Source organism: Triturus cristatus, chromosome 2_1 (genome assembly GCF_964204655.1).
Source record: "Triturus cristatus chromosome 2_1, aTriCri1.1, whole genome shotgun sequence".
NCBI lineage: Eukaryota > Metazoa > Chordata > Amphibia > Caudata > Salamandridae > Triturus > Triturus cristatus.
In genome coordinates, this window is record NC_140581.1 from 491,534,216 (window position 1) to 491,554,615 (window position 20,400).

General features: G+C 51.7%; 1 protein-coding gene across 3 annotated transcripts in view; it reads right to left on the bottom strand.

Moving 5' to 3' along the window:
* The window catches only part of FCHO2 (FCH and mu domain containing endocytic adaptor 2), a 1,031,922-nt gene that overhangs the window by 612,914 nt on the left and 398,608 nt on the right, over nucleotides 1–20,400 (bottom strand). The window lies entirely within an intron of this gene.

Consider the following 20,400-nt stretch of genomic DNA (forward strand, 5'->3'; position numbering starts at 1 on the left):
GACAGGTGCAGCGGTCTACCAACACTAGATCTGTTAATTGACCACGAGACTGATACCACTGACATGCTAAGCACTCCTGTAGAGGACGCATGTGCAATCTTGCATGAGGCACGATCATGCTGCAAGATGCCATCATCCCTAACAGTTGCATTAACGTTCTGGCTGCTAAGTATTGATTGGCCTGAAACTATCAGCAGAGATTAAATATTCTGAATTCTGGCTGCATTGGGACAGGCTAGAGCTGTGGAAGTGTTTAGAGTTGCTCCCAGATAAGACTGCATTTAGGAAGACTGAAAGTGGGACATTTGAGCATCGAATGTGAAACCCAATTGGTACAGTAGGTCTAATGTAGTCTGAGTGTGATATAGACACTTTTGGTGTGTGCTGGCTTTGATGAGCCAGTCGTCCAGATACGGGAAGACATTAATTTGTTGTCTTCTGAGATGTGCTGCCACTACTGCTAGATATTTTGTGAATACTCTGGGAGTAGTAGTTACTCCGAATGGGAGTACTTTGAAATTGATAGTGTTTTCCTGCAATCACAAATCTGAGATATTTGCAATGTGCTAGGTGAACCAGAATATGAAAGTATGCGTCTTTTAAGTCCAATGTAGACATAAAATCGCCATGCTGTAGCAGTGGAAAGACCTGTTGAAGCATGACCATGTGGAAATGTTCTAAAAGTATGTACAGATTTACCGTCCTTAGATCTAAAATTGATCTGAAGGAGCCGTCCTTTTTGGGGATTAGAAATTACAGAGAGTACACTCCTGAACCTTGGTACTGTAATGGGGCCGGTTCTAAAGCTTTTTATTTTAAAAAGAGCTTGTACCTCTTGTTTGAGAAGGTGTAGGTGTTCTGACAAGAGTTTGTGAGTGTGGGGTGGAATCTTGGTAGGATTGTTGGTGCGCTCCAGGCAATAACGATGTTGAATAATGTCTAGCATCTATTTGTCTTATGTTATGGATTGCCAAATGGGGAGAAATTGTTGAAGTCTTCTCCCGACAGGTGTTAGATGGTCGGGGAAGTGTAGGCAAGTCACTGCTTATTGGGATAAGGGGAGCTACGTGTTGACGTGCCCTTACCTCTACCCTTAAAATTGTTTCCTCTGTACCCTCCTCTAAAGAAACCTCTACGGGAAGAGGCTTGTGTGTTGGACGAGAAGTGCTAGGGTCTGAGGGTGTATTTTTAGACCCTGCTATATAGAATGAGTGACGAAAGGAGCCTCTGCTTGAGGGAGATTGCAGTGCTCCCATGGATTTTGCCACGTCTGTCTTTTTTCATTTTTGCTAAAGCCTCATCAACTTGAGGTTCGAAAAGATGTTGTTTGTTAAACAGAGCTCTTGTGCTTTCTTCTTGTGGTCTTCTGGGAGGTATTGAAGTAGGCCTTCCGTCTCGTCCTGGTGTGCCCTGTCATACTCAACTAGAAGGCCCTGTGTGTTTGCAACATGCCAGTGCTTAGCGGCAACCCTTTTACCAGATGGGTCAATAGGCTTTGATTCTTTATCTGGTTGAGGTGCATCTCCAGATGTATGTGAGTTCTCTCTTTTATGAGCGTTGGAAATTACCACTGAATCTAGAGGGAGCTGTCCTTTAATGAAAACCGGATCAGAGGATGATGGTTTATATTTTTTATCAGCCCTAGGTGTTAAAATTTGTGCACGAAGAGGGTCCTTAAAAATGTCTCATCATGCCATTTAACATAGGGAGACTCTGGCTAACTCTGTGTGAAGACCCTAGTGTCTCACATAGAAAATCCTCATCTGAGGTCTATTTGTGCAGTGCAACCCCATGATATGCTGCTGCTCTGGAAATTAGCTCTAGATAGGAAACATTATCATCTGGAGGTAAAGATTCTGCAGGGTATAGGTCTGGATCATTATTTATCGGTGAATCAATATTATAATCATCCCACAGATCTGTGGGTAAAGGAATATTGTCATCGTCATTATCATCTCCATCTCCTAAATCAGGTTGTGTGTGAGGAGATCGCTGTGGTGTTGTATGTAGTGGATCTAAGCCTGGCAGTATTGGTAAAGGTGAAGATGGTGGAAGTGGTGGAGAGGATGAGAATGCATAAATAGGACTTGTTGCAAAGTCTTTCTTCTTCTTAAGGGGAATTTTGTATCCAGTGTCCTCTGAACTGACTTTACTTTTGGAAGGAGTTTTGGCTAATATATGTCCAGTGTCTGGATTGATATAAAGCTTTTTTTGCTTTGGATATAATTTGTCTTTCATAATGTCTAAAATTGGTTTCGGGGGATCTGAAATATCTTCTTTGTATGTAGGTGCCGAAAGTTTCCGTGCCGAAAAGGACTAGTCAGTCTTGTTTTTGGAAGCAGAAGCTTTCAGCTCCGAAGCGGAAGGTTTCGGCTCCAAAGCAGACTTTTGTTTTTAATCAGAGGATTCGAACGCCGAGCTCCGAACCAGATTTGTCTTTTGAAGCAGAATGTTTCAGGTCCAAAGACGATCTGTCTTGGCTTGATCTCAAGCCGGAAGGCTTGACTACTTGTTTCGGTGCAAGACCAGAGGGTGGGGCGTCAGAAACATCATTTCGGTGCCGACCGAAGGCAGAGGTGGTGCCGAAGCCTTATGTTAAGTGGAAGATGCCTAATAGGGTACTCACGACCACCTGTCCCGCTGGGATGTCTTTCGACTCTAATTCGATCTCAAGCTCCGAATCCGATTCTGCAACCGAGAAGGCCTCCTCTTCTTCCGCAGCTGTGGCTTCATGTTCCAATTCTTCTCTGAAGATATCCGGAGTATGTTGAGTGCTTTGCGCTGCATTCCTCGCCGACGAGCCAGACGATCTTGAAGAGTCTTTTTCAATCAGAATGACTGACAGGCCTCACAATCTTCTTCCTTGTGCTCCAGTGAGAGACACAAGTTGCAGACTTGGTGTAGATCAGTGCGAGGGTATTTGGCATGGCACAGAGGACAGAATTGAAACAGGGTCCGTTCCATCGGCAGAAGAGTGTAACGACGCAGCTAGGCCCGAAGGCCGTCCACGATGTTTTGCCATCGAAGATGAGACTTTCACAATCTAATGGATACGCGGAGAGAGGGAAAAGCGTACGGTAACAATACCGTCGAGGGTAGAGTGGATTGTGCACCGAGGGGAACCCAAATGACGGTTTAGAACCAGAGCGCAACAAAACACGTCCGAGTCCAATGGCAGAAAAAAAACAATCTAACAATGGAGTTGATGCCCATGGGCAGTATCACCGAAAGGAGGAGTCACCTTACCTCGTGCCTAGGAAAGACTTCTTTGAAGAAAAACAACTTGCAAACATCCGGACCAAACACTAGATGGCAGGGGTATGCAAAGCATGTGTATCTACAGCACACATGCCTCGAACACACACACACACACACACACATATATATATTTTTTTTAATATAACATTTTGATCTGTTTTGTTTTTGCTTTTGCCACGTTTTCACAGGTAGGTTATTCTGGAAGGTGTTTCACGTGCTTATAGAAAGCACATGAGGCACACAAACTCCAGGCCTTTTTCAAGGCTGCACATTGTCTGTTGTCCACCGTAAATGAGTTAAAGGAAGGCGGTGGAGGCCTGTTAATCCTTTGCCAGTAGTCCTTGTGCGAGTTTGTGTAACAAAAGGAACTGAATGCAGCACTTTTCAATTTTTAACAGTGTACGAATAACCTAACTGTGAAAATATGGAAAAAGAAGAAACTATCTGTAACAAACGTGTAGACACAATCGTATCATTATGTTCTAGAATGTGTAGCTCTACACATGGGGTATTTACCCATAACTTCAAATGCGAATAGTCTGGATTCTACTCAACACCTACCAATGTATGGAATCTGTGACAGGGAAGTCATTTAAGGCTTGTTTTTGCCTTTTGGTCTGCCTGTGCACCTAAGGATATCTAAGGGAGGCAGAGGAATGCTTCTGCCACTATGTTTACTCATGGACTGAGTATATCTTGAAAGGGAGGGGCGAGTATTTGTCTACATTACTATATACACTCATCTGCCGAGAAATCCCTGGAGAAAGGGGGCATGAGATCCATTTTTAATCCGACCCTTCATGCTCACAGAAGGGATGTATGATGCTACATCACAAACGTTTTCATCGCAAACATTCACATCGCCGTCTTTACATCGCACACACATTCACAACGCACGCTGTCACAACGCAACCCATTACTTTGCTCCACCATTGAAATGAATATAAAACACAATCACTACTCACACAAACACCCCGCATGCTTTAACATCGCATATTTTTTCCGAAATAACACACACTACCCCCAGCACGAGCACAGCCCTCCGGAGTGGCGGTGGCCCTGGTGCTGGTTGCGACCAGTGGAGAGCCCCTAAGGAACCCCTGCGCGGAACTACCAGGTCCCGGAGGAGGCCCTGTGACCCTGCTGGCAAGAAGAGTGTGCAGCGAGGTGTTGTGGGCCTGGGACCGCTGTGGCGCAGGGCCCGGATCTCACTCACGCTGGGCAGTAGAGTCTTAGCTGGGCGGCCTCCCGTGCTTGCGGCCCCTGCCCCAACAACACCGTTGTGTGCCTGTACACCCCAGCGTGTGGCGTCTGCAGCTCCAGTGAATCGCCGGCGGGACTGCGGGCAGGCGGCAAGGTGCGCAGGCTGGCGGTTCGGGTGGCCATCTCCGCCGTCCTGTGAAGCACATGGTGGTCCCCGATAGGCCCTGCCTAACATCTAACCAGCGCAGTGAGTAATTCCCGCACAGTGCAAATATTTGAATGTGCATTAAGATTGCCAATGCCTCATCCATCCATCCATCCTTCATCCATCCACCCTTTCACCCATCCACCCATCTTTTCACACATCCATCCATCATTCATCCATGCAACCTTGTATCTTTTATCTAACACTGTTTCATCCTTCATCCATCCACCCTTTTACCCATCCATCCATCATCTCTCCACCCTTTCACCCATCATTCATCCACCCATCTTTTCACACATCCATCCATCCATCCTTCATCCATGCAACCTTTTAACTTTTATCTAGCAATGCCTCAAGGATGAAAGGGTGGATGGATGTATCCATCCTTCATCCATCCACCCTTTCATCCTTCCACCCATACATCCATCCTTCACCCATCCACCCTTCATCTATCCACCCTTTCACCCATCATTCATCCATCATTCATCCACCCATCTTTTAACACATCCATCCATCATTCATCCATGCAACCTTTTATCTAACACTGTATGTGCGTATGCCTCATCCATACATCCACCCTTCATCCATCCATCCATACATCCACACTTCACCCATCCACCCTTTTACATATTCATCCTTCATCTATCCACCCTTTCACCCATCCACCCATCATTCATTCACCCATCTTTTCACACATCCTTCCATCCATCATTCATACACGCAACCTTTTATCCAACACGGTTTGTATGTGCGTATATCCGTTAATAAATGTCCATCCACTGTTCAAATGCGTTGTGCGTAATGTCCATCCACTGTTCAAATGTGTTGTGCGTATATCCGTTAAATGTTCACAATAACACTGTATATCGGTGTTGGACAGGCCACATGAAGGGCTTGCTCCCTCCCCGCATGACACGGCCCAAGCCCCGGACTCCCAGGTGTTACCCACAAGAGCAACCCGCACCCCGTCTCCCGACGGAACTCCTGCCCCCGGACATCCATGTATCATGGGGCCGAACCACTACCGGCTCCCCCGGCCGGATCAGCCGCCATCTTGGACACTGCGCCACGAGGCCGCGTGGCCTCAGCTCGACCCTAACCCTGGGCCGGGCCCGGCCCCGACATCCCGGCACCACCATCCACCCAGGAGGCGAACGGAACACTTGGCAGGTCAATGGGAGAAAGAAGTGTCGATGGCTCTCCCCCGCCAGGTGCCGATCGCCCTCCAGCTCCCCCGGGCGCTGGCTCCACCCCCTGCTGGGTGTCTGGACTCCCTCATCCCGGACCCCCCGACCTCCAAGTGCGAGGGTCCGGACATCAAAGGGCGCCAGACCTATAACTAGGGCAGCTCCAGAGCAGGAAGGCAGTTGTATCCTGGAGTCGAGAGACACCGAGAAGAACTCAGCCTTGACGGACTACTGACGCTGCCGTAGCTCTGCCTTGTGAATTATCGTCCTGCCTGCTGGCGCTGCCGCGGCCTTCTGCATCATCCATCCTCGTCGGGACCTGCTGGCGCTGCCGCGGACCGTGTAACGACCACCTTCACCGGGACCTGCTGGCGCTGCCGCGGCCCGTCCAAGCTAGAACACCGAGCTCGAGGATTGTGAGCTATCCACCGTACCATCTCAGCTACCAGATTGGTAACCAGACTGTCCCGCTACCCCCTTTTCCCAAACCAAGAGACTAGAATCGAGGGGACCCCTGAGTCCAGACCTCCTTGTACCATTTCATCATACCTTAAGAAATCGCCTATAAAGAACGTTAAATCCTATCCTTGTGTGGTGTATATCTGTGGGGGGGGAAGTTACTCATCTGTACGATCGCTGGAGACGGCTCTCCCCGGAGACCTCTCCCCTTGTCCTCGGCCGACCCTCCCGGTCCGTCTAACATTGGTGGCCAGCGGCGCGATCCGAATCAACGCGTAATCGTACAGAGAGCAGCTCACCCCACGACAAAACCACGATGTCAACCAAAGAGAGCGGATCCACCGAGAAATTCCAGATGGATAAATTGGAAGAGTATAGCCATCGTGAACTGAAACGATTCTGCATGGAACTAGGCATTGCTACCACCGGCCTGAGTACCAAAGACGATTTTAAGCACGCCATTGAGTCGTGGGCAGAAACCGGGGTCGCCGGATCCCCAGACCAAAACGGTGCAGCATCGGAGAGGAACGCCACGGCTCCCGAGGAGCGAGGAACGGGCCTCTCGCAGGAAGAGATCCAAGAAAGAGAAAAAAACAGATTACATGAGTTAGAAATGGCACGACTCAAAATGGACGGTGAACTAAAAGTAGCCGAGCAGAAACTGAACCTAGAACATCTGCGGCTCCGAGAAGAACGGGAGGAAAAACAGAGACAGAGAGAGCTCGAAGAAAAAAGACTGACATTCGAACACGAGCGCAAACTGGCAGAAATAGAACTACGGAAGCAGAACAAAGAACCGGAGGTGCCCGAGCGACCGCGCACCCCGGGAGCGACAGAAAAGAAAGTCCACATCCCCAAGGATGTTGTCCGAGAGTATGTCCGAGAGGACGACATACAACAGTGGTTCAAGGCCTACGAGATCGCCATGACCTCCCACCGGATCGATCGAAGTGACTGGGGAGCCGGCCTATGGGGGAGGTTCGTCAACGAAGGCCGCGATGCCCTACTGCAGCTCCCAGACCATCAGATGTCATCCTATGACCACATGAAGGCTGCCCTCCTCACCCGATATGGGCTCACACCCGAAATGTACCGCCAGAGGTTTCGGGACTGCACCCGGATCCCGGGTACAACGTGGGTGGAATATGTCAACTATTTCAGCCGAGCCTTCGAGGGTTGGATCAAGGGAAGCCACGTAACGACCTACGAGCAACTTTTTAATCTCATGGTGTGGGAGCACCTGTCTAACAACTGCTTCGTCGAGCTCAGGCAGCACCTCCTCGACAGTAAATTGACTGACCCACGGCAACTCGCCGCCGAAGCTGACCGGTGGGAAAGCACCCGAGTGGGCCGGAGAGGGCCACACGAGCAGAACCGGAACAACCAAGGTCAGCACCGTCCCCGAGGAGGAGGAGGAGGCCAGGGGCGAGGGAGTGACACCGTCCCGGCCACTCCCGCTGCCAGCACCCCGCCCCCGGCCAGCCGGGGGAACCCCCCGATGCGCCCGGGGTTCCGAGCCAACGTCACGTGTCACCGATGCCAGCGAGTCGGCCACTACGCCAATGACCCGAACTGTCCACAGAACCAAACTCCAAAACCCCGCCAGGTAGCTGCCGCCGCCCTGGGGGGAGAACAAATCTCCGAAGAACAAGAAGAATACGAGCAGGCACAACAAGAGTGGGAACCGGCCGCCATGGTTCTAGCGTGCCTAGGGGGAAAAGACATGGTCCCGCGGGCCCCCCTACCCGCCAACACCAGAAAATATAGCCAGTGGGTAAACATTAATGGGCGCCGGGCCGAAGCCCTACGTGACACAGGGGCCAGTGTGACGGCCGTCTGCTGTCACCTGGTAAAACCAGAGCAGATCCTGCCGAACATTCTCTGCCCCGTCCGCTCAGCCGACAATTCCGAGAGTCTATGTCGGATGGCCTGCGTCCCCTTCGAATGGGGAGGGGTCTCCGGCATGTTGAAGGTGACGGTCCGGGATGATGCCCCCGTGGACTGTCTCCTGGGGAATGATCTTGAGAGTTCCCCGTGGGCCGCCGTCGAAAGAAGAGAGCACCTGGGGATGCTGGGCCTCCCGGACTGGGCGTGCGTAACCACCCGGTCCATGGCCGCCCGTGCCATCCCCCGACCAGAAGAACCAGAATGGCCTGCACCTCCTCCCCCGATCGCTCCAGTAGAGGACACCGACTATACCGACCCCCCAGAGCAAACCCCCGAAGGGGTCGCCCAGCCCCAGGACCTTCCCGGCCTGGCTCAGTGGCGTCAAGAAGGAGGGCCCACCCAGGAACAGTTCCGCCAGGAGCAGAAGACCTGTCCCTCCCTCGAGGGACTCCGCCAGCAAGCCATCGCCCAGAGCGCAGGGGACTCCACCAGAGCCCATTGGGTCTATTGGGATAACGACCTGCTATACAGTGAACAGAGAATCGCGGAGTTAGGGGCCAGTCGAGTGCTGGTGGTCCCCCTCCGTTTCAGAGACTTCCTGCTAAATTTGGCCCACGATGTCCCTCTGGCTGGACACCTGGGCCAGGACAAAACCTACAGTCGCCTGGTGACCCACTTTTTCTGGCCGAGGATGTGAAATGACGTCCTCAACCACTGCCGGTCCTGCCCCACGTGCCAGGCCAGCGGGAAGAGCGGCCGCAAGCTCAAAGCACCTCTGCAACCCTTCCCAGTTGTCACCACCCCGTTCGAGAGGGTGGGAATAGACATTGTGGGGCCCCTGGACCCCCGCATAGCACAAGGACATCGGTTCATCCTGGTACTGGTGGACCACGCCACCCGCTACCCCGAGGCGGTGCCCCTGCGAACGGTAACAGCCCCGGTGGTCGGCCGGGCCTTAATGGGGATCTTCTCCCGGGTGGGCTTCCCCCGAGAAGTCGTCAGCGACCGAGGCACAAACTTTATCTCGAAATATATGAAGTCCCTTCGGCAACAGTGCGGGGTCACCTACCGATTCACGACCCCCTATCATCCTCAAGGAAACGGACTAGTTGAGCGATTCAACCGCACGCTCAAGGGAATGATTGGGGGATTGGAAGAGCCCCTCCGTCGCCAGTGGGATGTACTACTTCCGTGCCTCCTCTTCGCCTATCGAGAAGTTCCCCAGAAGTCCCTCGGTTTTAGCCCTTTCGAACTCTTGTACGGGCACCCTGTGCGAGGGCCCCTCAGCCTAGTCAAAGAAGGTTGGGAGATGGCCCCCCTAAAGACCCCTCCAGACGTCTTCAAGTACCTCCTGGCACTACGCAATCAGACCCGGCGATTCAGGGAAATGGCAAAAGCGAATCTTGAGGCCAGTCAGGAGGACATGAAAAAATGGTACGATCAAAATGCCTCCTCCGTCGAATTCGAACCTGGTCAACAAGTGTGGGTGATGTCCCCCACCGAACCATGTGCCTTGCAGGACAAGTGGACGGGGCCCTTCAAAGTGGTAGAACGCAAGAGCCCCGTCACCTATCTCATCGATATGGAGTCTCCCCGGAACCCCCTCCGGGTCCTCCACACCAACAGACTCAAACCCCACTTTGAGCGCTCGGAACTCAGCCTCCTGATGGCTACAGACAGTGGGGCGGAAGAAGACTCCGAGCCTCTCCCTGATCTCCTGAAGACTCAGGAGAAAGACGGTTCCGTGGACGGGGTCCGGCTCTCCGATGCCCTCACCCCAGAGCAACGCCAAGGCTGCCGGGACCTCCTGCTGCAGTTTGCTACTCTGTTTTCCCTCACCCCAGGGGTCACCCCCTGGTGCTTGCACGACGTGGACACGGGGGACAGTCCCCCTATCAGACACCGGGCATACCGCGTACCAGATCGGGTGCGGGCCTGCATCCAAGAGGAAGTGTCCAAGATGCTCACGCTCGGGGTCATCGAGCCCTCGGACAGCCCCTGGGCCAGCCCGGTCGTGCTGGTCCCCAAAGCCGCTGCCCCCGGCACCACTCCTGAACTCCGATTCTGCGTCGACTATCGGGGCTTGAATGCTGTCACCAGGACCGACGCTCATCCCATCCCCCGAGCGGATGAATTGATCGACCGCATGGGGGCTGCCCGCTACCTCAGCATCTTCGACCTGACAGCGGGCTACTGGCAGATCGGTCTCACACCCCGTGCCCAAGAACGGTCCGCCTTTTCTACCCCCGATGGCCACTACCACTTCAAGGTCATGCCCTTCGGCATGAAGAATGCCCCAGCTACTTTTCAGCGACTAGTGAACCAGGTCTTGGCGGGGCTCGAAGAGTTCAGCGCCGCCTACCTGGACGATATCGCTGTGTACAGCCACCACTGGTCCGACCACCTCCACCACCTCCGAGAGGTCCTGCAAGCCCTCCAGCGGGCCGGCCTCACCATCAAGGCCGGCAAGTGCCAAATTGGTCAGGGGTCAGTGACCTACCTCGGACACCAGGTGGGAAGCGGTCTGGTGGCCCCTCTGCAACTCAAAATCACTGCCATCCAGTCCTGGCAACCCCCTGTCACGCAGACCGAGGTCCTAGCCTTCTTGGGACTCACCGGCTACTACCGGCGGTTCGTGAGGGACTATGGCAGCATTGTGGGGCCCCTCACGGGTCGCACGTCCAAAAACCACCCGAAGAAGATTAACTGGACCCCCGACTGTCAAGCGGCCTTCGAGAAGCTGAAAGCCGCCCTGTGCACCGCCCCTGTGCTCCAGGCCCCCGATTACAGTCGGGAATTCATTGTGCAAACGGACGCCTCCGACCACGGCATCGGGGCGGTTCTCTCCCAGCTGAACCCCGAGGGTCTTGATCAGCCGGTGGCCTTCATCAGCAGACGCCTCCTGGCCCGAGAACAGCGCTGGAGCACAATCGAGAGGGAGGCCTTCGCAGTGGTGTGGGCCCTCAAAAAGCTCCGGCCCTATCTCTTCGGTACCCACTTCCGGGTGCAGACAGATCATCGACCCCTGCAGTGGCTAATGCAGATGCGGGGGGAAAACCCCAAACTATTGCGTTGGTCCATCTCCCTGCAGGGGATGGACTTCACTGTGGAACATCGACCGGGCCAAGACCACGCCAACGCAGATGGCCTGTCACGCTTTTTCCGCCGCGACGAGGAGAGTCCCCAAGAGGATGGGTGACTCTCCCCGCCTTCAGCTGGGGGGGACGCATGTTGGACAGGCCACATGAAGGGCTTGCTCCCTCCCCGCATGACACGGCCCAAGCCCCGGACTCCCAGGTGTTACCCACAAGAGCAACCCGCACCCCGTCTCCCGACGGAACTCCTGCCCCCGGACATCCATGTATCATGGGGCCGAACCACTACCGGCTCCCCCGGCCGGATCAGCCGCCATCTTGGACACTGCGCCACGAGGCCGCGTGGCCTCAGCTCGACCCTAACCCTGGGCCGGGCCCGGCCCGACATCCCGGCACCACCATCCACCCAGGAGGCGAACGGACCACTTGGCAGGTCAATGGGAGAAAGAAGTGTCGATGGCTCTTCCCCGCCAGGTGCCGATCGCCCTCCAGCTCCCCCGGGCGCTGGCTCCACCCCCTGCTGGGTGTCTGGACTCCCTCATCCCGGACCCCCCGACCTCCAAGTGCGAGGGTCCGGACATCAAAGGGCGCCAGACCTATAACTAGGGCAGCTCCAGAGCAGGAAGGCAGTTGTATCCTGGAGTCGAGAGACACCGAGAAGAACTCAGCCTTGACGGACTACTGGCGCTGCCGTAGCTCTGCCTTGTGAATTATCGTCCTGCCTGCTGGCGCTGCCGCGGCCTTCTGCATCATCCATCCTCGTCGGGACCTGCTGGCGCTGCCGCGGACCGTTGTAACGACCACCTTCATCGGGACCTGCTGGCGCTGCCGCGGACCGTGTAACGACCACCTTCACCGGGACCTGCTGGCGCTGCCGCGGCCCGTCCAAGCTAGAACACCGAGCTCGAGGATTGTGAGCTATCCACCGTACCATCTCAGCTACCAGATTGGTAACCAGACTGTCCCGCTACCCCCTTTTCCCAAACCAAGAGACTAGAATCGAGGGGACCCCTGAGTCCAGACCTCCTTGTACCATTTCATCATACCTTAAGAAATCGCCTATAAAGAACGTTAAATCCTATCCTTGTGTGGTGTATATCTGTGGGGGGGAAGTTACTCATCTGTACGATCGCTGGAGACGGCTCTCCCCGGAGACCTCTCCCCTTGTCCTCGGCCGACCCTCCCGGTCCGTCTAACAATCGGTCATCCACTGTTTAAATGAGTTGTGCGTATAGCGATGTAACAGCATGCGCGATGTAAAATCCCAGCGATGTGCAAAACCGCGATGTGACAGCATGCGCGATGTAAAAGATGGCTTTGTAAAAGTTCGCATTGTAATGCACCCGCGATGTTCTAACATCGTTGTAATGGGTGTTCGCCCACAGAAGAGTACCTAAGGGTGACAAGTGCGGTTTGACTCTCAGCGGCACAGAGGAGGGCTTCAAACACTACGTCTGCCCAGGTACGAATGTGGGCATGTGTTATGCTTGTGGAATCATTAAGGAGCCATGGCTATATCCACACCGACCATTTTGCCTCTAAAATAAGCTCTCTCTCAAGTCACATAGTACCATTCTTGTATAGCTCATCCAAAGACTTTTTTTTTTTTTGCTGCATGCTAGAATTTGTAATCCTGTTTAATCCATTTCAAAAGAGCTCTAGACATACCCCTCCTAGCAGCAGACCAGGCACAAGGCATTCCCAAATTATGCACCACTGGAGGGCGAACCTCAACTGCCCCTTGTTTGAGGCTCTGCTATCAGTGCCCCGCTTGTGCCACCTAGCTGTAACCTGGAGTGGAAAGTATATATTCCGTATGACCACGTGCCCACCTTCCAGCAAACAGTTATCAGGAGATATCACCCTACAGCCAATAGGCAAGTAGAAGGAAATGCTTGATTCCGCCACGAAAAACCACTGCAGCGTGTGAGATTCCGGAAAGTAAGCTCTAATCTTAGGGAGTCATCTTAAAAGGTGACATCAAGTCACAGTGATCATCTCACAATGATCTAAAAAAAAAAAAAGTCACAGATACATTATTGTAACGGCTTGTGAAGGTTATAAAGAAGAATGTATTTCAGAGCAACAAAGCTCCAAGAGTGTCTAACAGACAGCCTCAGTTATATGGAAATCTATAAACCGAGGTGTGGAAGCATGCCAGAACAAGTAAAGTGTGTATTCCCCATAACACAGCTCCACAGCAGTGGTATCAAAACAAACCCATGTCAGATGTGAATTTTTCACTCAGAACTTTGCATCCTGCCCATTGCACTCAAGAAGTATAAAATATGCACCAGTGCGCCATGCATCAGAATGCAAAGGACAAAAAAACATACCTGGGTGAGTCTCTTGCACCTTCCATGGGATAACCAAAGATCTGCCTAATAACACTCCACACAGCAGAGATCCGATCTGTCGATTATGCTGCCCAGACTACCAACAACTTCTCTGAGAGAATCAAAGTGGAGAAATATACCCACCAATTGGAGGCTACCTTTAAAAAAGCCCACTATTGCCCAGCCATGACCTGTGTGGTAGTGCTCGGAACAAATTTATGGTGGACATGAGCTGCTAATATAAGACATTAGTACATCCTTTATGTTCCCCTACTTGAAGTTGTTGCCCGTGGTGCACTGTCTCTGCTGGATGTAAGATGGGTGGCTTTATTGGTGAGGGCGTCTCCGAAACCAAGATCTGCTTAAGGGGTGTACCAGCCTATGTCTGCATGAGTATGAGGATAGATGCACATCCTGGGCTGCTTCAAATTCAGTGGTGGTGGCTCACTGATTGGGCTGGAGGAGGGAAGGAGGGCATAGGAGAATGGCAGCCCCAGCTTTGCAGACACCTGCCCTAACCTCTCCAGCCATTACTACAAAAAAGGTGCTGGGCTGTTATTTTTTATTGTGTGCGTTTATGGTCACATTTGTGCCCAAAATAAAGATTTTTGATTTATTGTTACTCCAATATCCATGCTCCAACTCTGCCAAGGAGCTGTGGACAAGCCAGCAGAGGGCCGTGCAGCTCCAGGACCAAGCAACAACCATCAGACAGCAGAAGGTAAAAGTCCTATGCGGAATGACCACAAGTAAGCCTTAGAAGGGCAGGGTAACTGGCACAAAATAAGAAGTAAGGGGTAATGCAGAAGAACAGATTCCCACAGATGATTTTTGGTAGGCTGTGGGCAGAGTTTAAAAGCTCATGGCAATGTCTTCCAGGGAAGCAGGATTTATACAACGTCTGGCGCAGCCGGATACTATCACAATATTTTGACTACCAACCACGAATGCAAGTCCAGCTGGACCTATATCATCACTCTGGGTAATGTGCTTGCTGTATTCGAGGCTTGTTAGCCATGCACAAGAAGAACAAGTTACTTCCCTTTGGTAACGCTTTGTCTGGTGGAAACAGTTTCTGCCTGTAGATTCCTCACCTTTTGAATTACCTCTGCACCAGCATTCCGCGGAAACTTTTTCTTAGCTCCCCCACATCGACTAGGACCTCACAATGGCCTGGCTCCGCTCACGACTCCGTAGGACGTCACCGGAGCCATAAGAAGACCTCGTCGGCGTGCTGATGTCAGTTCCACCCATTTTTTCTGTGCCTTCGAGACGAACGGGTGGACCGACAACATAATTGGAGTATACACAGTATACAATATATACACACAGTATATTGTTAAAGAGGAAAAGCTAAACAAACAAAGCATTTCCTAACAACCAACAATATGGCAAGCAAAAGACATAGGAAAACATCTATGTTGAACAATAACAGACTTTTAGGTATCCGAAGGTGGACAACGGGGAGAAGGGTAGGTCAGTGAGGAATCCACAGGCAGATACTGTATTCACCAGAAAAAGCGTTACCAAAGGTAAGTAACTTGCTCTTCTGATGGATATATCTGCCTGTGAATTCCTCACCTTTTGAATTGAATCCCACAGCAGTACAGATCCCGGAGGAGGGTGTCCACCTACTCATACCAAAAAGTCCTGCAGCACAGAACCTGCAAAATGACGATTCCTCCTCACCTCAGAATCCAAGCAAAAATGCTTTGTGAAAGCGTGGAGGGAGGCCCATTTTGCAGCCTTACAAATATCCATTACAGGGACACCTCTAGCCAAAGCAGATGTGTAAGACTTTTCTCTAGTAGAATGAGCTCGGATACCTTCAGGAGGCTCCTTCTTGGCCAGAGCTTAGCATATCTTGATGCACAAGATGATCCACCTGGATAGCGTTCTCTTGTGGACAGCTTTGCCCTTCATCTTCCCCACAAAGCCAACGAAGAGCTGGTCATCCAACCTTGAGTCTTTGGTTTTGTCCAGATAGAAGCTAACCGCCATTCGAGGGTAGGGTGACCAGATCTTGAGAACCAAAAACCGGGACATTTTGCAAAAATAGAAGGACTACAATTTTACAACAAGGGATCGGCACAGAATGACAGCTCTCATCAACACAGGAACACAGAAGAGGCCCTAAGAAAATAAATGTAATGTAATTTCTAAAACCAGCATTGTGCCAGTTGATTAAATTGCTTACTTACAACATCTGCTGACTAGCACAGCCTTAGAACACCTAAAAGGCGCCTCTCACTGTTTCCAGTTGACCCCGTCTAAAAACTGGGACACGAGGCAAAATTGCAGGAATCTGCCGGGACACCTAGTGGGAAATCCGGGACACCTGGTCACCCTATTCGAGGGTCCAGGCGGTGAAGTCTCTCCTCCTCATTGGAAGGGTGGGGGAGAGGATAGAAGGTAGGCGATGTAATAGATTGACCCAGATGGAGAGGAGAAACCACCTTAAGCAGGAAAGCGGCCCAAGTCCTAAGAACCATCTTGCTTGCATGGATAGTAGTGAAAGGGAGCTTAGAACTAAGAGCTTGCAGCTCACATATCCTACTGGCCATAAAAATAGTCTTAAAAAAAAGCAGCCTCAAAGGACAACTGTAAAGAGGCTCAAAAGGAGACCCCATCAGAAACGTAAGAACTAAAATCAAATCTCACTGAGGCATTATGAAGGGAGTGGGAGGAAATCTATGAGGCCCTTAATGAACCTCTAAACAATAGGGGACTTAAATAAAGACGGCTGGTCCGGCAAACAGAGGAAGGCCGACAAGGTCGACAAGTAGCCCTTAACCGTCGCCACAGCACAACCTTGCTGGGCCAAAGAAAGTGAAAAACTAAGCACATCCAATAAACGGGCCTTCAAAGGATCAATGGACCTCTCTCCACACCACTTCACAAACCTGGCCCATCTAGAAGAATAAACAGATTTGGTGGAGTGTCTCCTGGACGATAAAATAACATCCACCACATCCTGTGGGAGAGAGAAAGAACTCAGATTGTCTGTTCAATCTCCAGGCATGAAGGTGCAGACTCTGGAGGTGGGGGTGTAGAACCTACCCCTGCGACTACGAGAGGAAATATGCCCTGAGAGGGAGACGGAGCAGAGGGTGCGATGAGAGGTGAAGAAGATCTGTGTATCACACCCTTCTTGGCCAATCCGGGGCGATCAATATAACTTGAGCCTGGTCTTGGTGAATCTTCATCAGAACCAGAAGATTCAAGGGTATAGGAGGAAACGAGTACTGGAGTTGTGAGCCCCAATCCAATTGAAACGTGTCCCCCAACGCTTCCCGAATCGTATATTGTAGACTGCAGAACGACAGGCGTTACGGGTTCTCTTGAGTGGTGAAAAGGTGGAACCGAGGAAACCCCACTCCTGATCGGCCGTGAATTGCCGACTGAGACTGTCCGCACTCTGGCCAGATTTGCGACTACACATATCTGATGATCCTGGTCCCTGGACTAGAGCCGCGGAGCCTCTCTGCAGAGATGATATGACCCTACACCTCCCTGTTTGTTTATGTACCACATCGCGGTAGTGTTGTCCGCTAGGACCTGAACCGACGGACCGCAAAGGGAGGGAGGGAAGGAAAGCCTTGAGGGCCAAACGTATCGCCCTCAATTCCACAAGGTTGATGTGATGCAACCTTTCTTCCAGAAACCAAAGACCCTTGATCTCCAGATCCCCCAGATGAGTACCCCAAACTAAAGTGGAGGCATATCACCGTGGCCACCGGTGGAGAAAGAAGAAAGAGCCTCCCTTCAGACAGGTTGCCCTCCACACTCTAACAAGACAGCCCCACTGCATTGTCTCTGGAGATTCTGACCATCTCCCCGAGATCTCCATTGTGCTGATACCACTGCCTGCGGAGGAACCACTGGAGTGCCCTCATGTGCCAGCATGCATGGTTGACCAACAGTATGCAGGAATTGAACGACCGAGCAGGCGTAGCACCTGCAGGACTGGAACAACCACTCTTTGGTGAAACAAAGGAATCATCTCCTGAATGTCGAGAATCCTCTGAGGAGGCAGGAAAGCTCGACAGTAGTGTCCAGTACTGCCCCTATGAACAGGTTGCACTGAGAGGGCACTAGGTAAGATTTCGGTACATTTATCAAGAATCTCAAGTCGAACAACAGCTGTGTTGTTACCTGCAGATGATGCAGCACCATCTCGCTTTGAGCAGGCAGTCGTTCAGATAAGTGACAACAGGAATCCCTGACCTTCTGAGATGAGCTGCCACCACCGCCATCACCTTTGTGAAGATCCGAGGTGCGGAAGTAAGGCCGAACGGGAGGACCGCAAACTGGTAGTGCTGAGACCCTACCATAAAACAGAGATACTTCTGATGCAACTTCAGGATGGGAATGTAAAAATAAGCATCCTGCAAATCGATTGACACCATCCAGTCTTCTTGCTGCAGCGCCAGAGGAACCTGAGCTAGGGTCAACATCTTGAATTTTTCCTGCCTGAGGCAAAAATTCAAGATCCTGACGTCTAGGATCTGTCTTTCCCTGCCGTCCTTCTTGGAGATCAGGAAATAACAGGAGTAGCATCCCTGACCCCTTTCCTGCTCCAGAACCACCTCTATCGCACCTTGCAATAAAGCAAGAATCTCCTGCTGCAGAAGCAGCAAACGAGCCTCCAAACACCAGCCCTGGCGAGGCGGGTAAGGAGGTGGAAACTCTCTGAAGGGTAGGACGTACCCATTTTCCACAATATCCAAAACCCAAAGGTCTGATGTAATAGATTTCCAATCTTGTAGAAAATGGGGCACCCGACCCGCTACAGGACCAACATGCTCCAAGATGGGGGTCTAGAGCTGCTTTCTCGTAGTACCAGCTATGGGGGCAGGAGAGGAAGAAGAGGAGGGGGAGGAGAGCTGCAGAGATGCCCCCCGCAGACGACTTCTACCCTTTCCCCTGTACGATTTTGTACTGCTCGATTTTTCCGGTCTTATTGTGTTGAAGGGTGATTTAGGTGACTTCAGTCTCTTTCCATTCAAGTCTAAGGGTTAGAGTAGTGTATAGAGCCTATTTATTAGGCACTTCGACATGATCCTGTGTTCTTCCCCATAGATCAGGGTTTGCATACATATCCTAGGGGATAGATTCGTTAGCATTAGGGGTAATCTGTTCTGTAGTGAGGGTATTTCATGGAGCCGTGCTGAATTCAGGCCTGGTAGGCCTTAAACGGGAGAGACTCCATCTTTCCTCCTGCTCTGGCAGCTTGGGATGTTTCTAGGTCATAGGCAGTGTTTTAGTTAGGAGGTGTTATTCGCTTGGAGAGAACCGGTTCAGGCCGGCCCTTATCGAAGGATTGTATTTTTCTTCATGCCGAAGACACTACATCAGGCCGGCCGGCTGGGAACGTGTCCTTGGCACGGGGAGGTACAAGAATTTGGTGGGCGGCAGGTTACGGGCTGGAATTTTCCATGAGGAAATGCACATCTATATTAGTAAAAGTTTGAGGCAGATACTGGCACTTGCTTCTAGTCCATAGGCGGCACCTGACCGTTAGTAGTAAAGCTGCTACTTATTCCAGGGAAGACAGATGACAAACTTGGAGGTGGAGAAAAACCGAGAAATAGATATTCCAAAGAGAAGAGAGTAGCCGATGAGGAAGAGGTCCCAGTGACTCGGAGAGGGAGACGGGAGTAAACCCGTGATTGCGGAGGTGTGACTTCCAGGCGAAGCCGAGGCGCAGACGAGAAGGGAACCTAGATGACCATTGAGTGCAGGCTACATACGACCAAGGTGATGTCAACCCCTTACTATTAGAGTGTACAACTTAATCTTTCACTTTTCTTTGCAGGTTATGTGATATGTATTATGTTCCGTGAGTGTGCATGTAATAACTAAATAAAGTATTCAGTTTGTAGTAAAGCAATATGTGCTACGTGTTCTTGTGTAAGAGGGTAACCTATTCTTCTAGTCAGCTGTGACTTGACATGAACAGATGTTAATCCTGATCAGGTAGGTGGTAACTGAATAAGGGAGAAAGGGGCCCTTCGAACTGGGGAACAAGTTGTGCTCAACTAGCTGTCTTTGTGTGATCTGATATATAGTAACACTGATTCCCTTGTTGTATGTCGTGGTAATTATAGGATGAACTCGTGCTAAGGCTGCCGTCTGGGCAGGAAGTCCTGGGTCCGTTTGGGACCGCGAGGCTGTGGCTGCCGTCTGGGCAGGAAGTCCTGGGTCCGTTTGGGACCGCGAGGCTGTGGCTGCCGTCTGGGCAGGAAGTCCTGGGTCCGTTTGGGACCGCGAGGCTGTGGCTGCCGTCTGGGCAGGAAGTCCTGGGTCCGTTTGGGACCGCGAGGCTGTGGCTGCCGTCTGGGCAGGAAGTCCTGGGTCCGTTTGGGACCGCGAGGCTGTGGCTGCCGTCTGGGCAGGAAGTCCTGGGTCCGTTTGGGACCGCGAGGCTGTGACTGCCGTCTGGGCAGGAAGTCTGTGGCTGCCGTCTGGGCAGGAAGTCCTGGGTCCGTTTGGGACCGCGAGGCTGTGACTTGTAGGTCTTGGTATATATAGTAGGAATTCCCTGTCCTTAGGTGGTACATATATGTGGTTATTTAGGTGTAAATAGGCCCTAGGGAGGGGGTAACGTTCTGGTTTGGGTTAGAGAGGCTCTGCTGAGCGGGTTCTATCTGATCCGAAAACCCAAGCAGAACATTTGGCGTCACGAACCGTTTACGAAACCTGTGTGCGTTGTGGTTGTCTTGTGTTTGCTTTCGGCGCGTGCGTGGTTTTGTTTGCATTTTTATTTT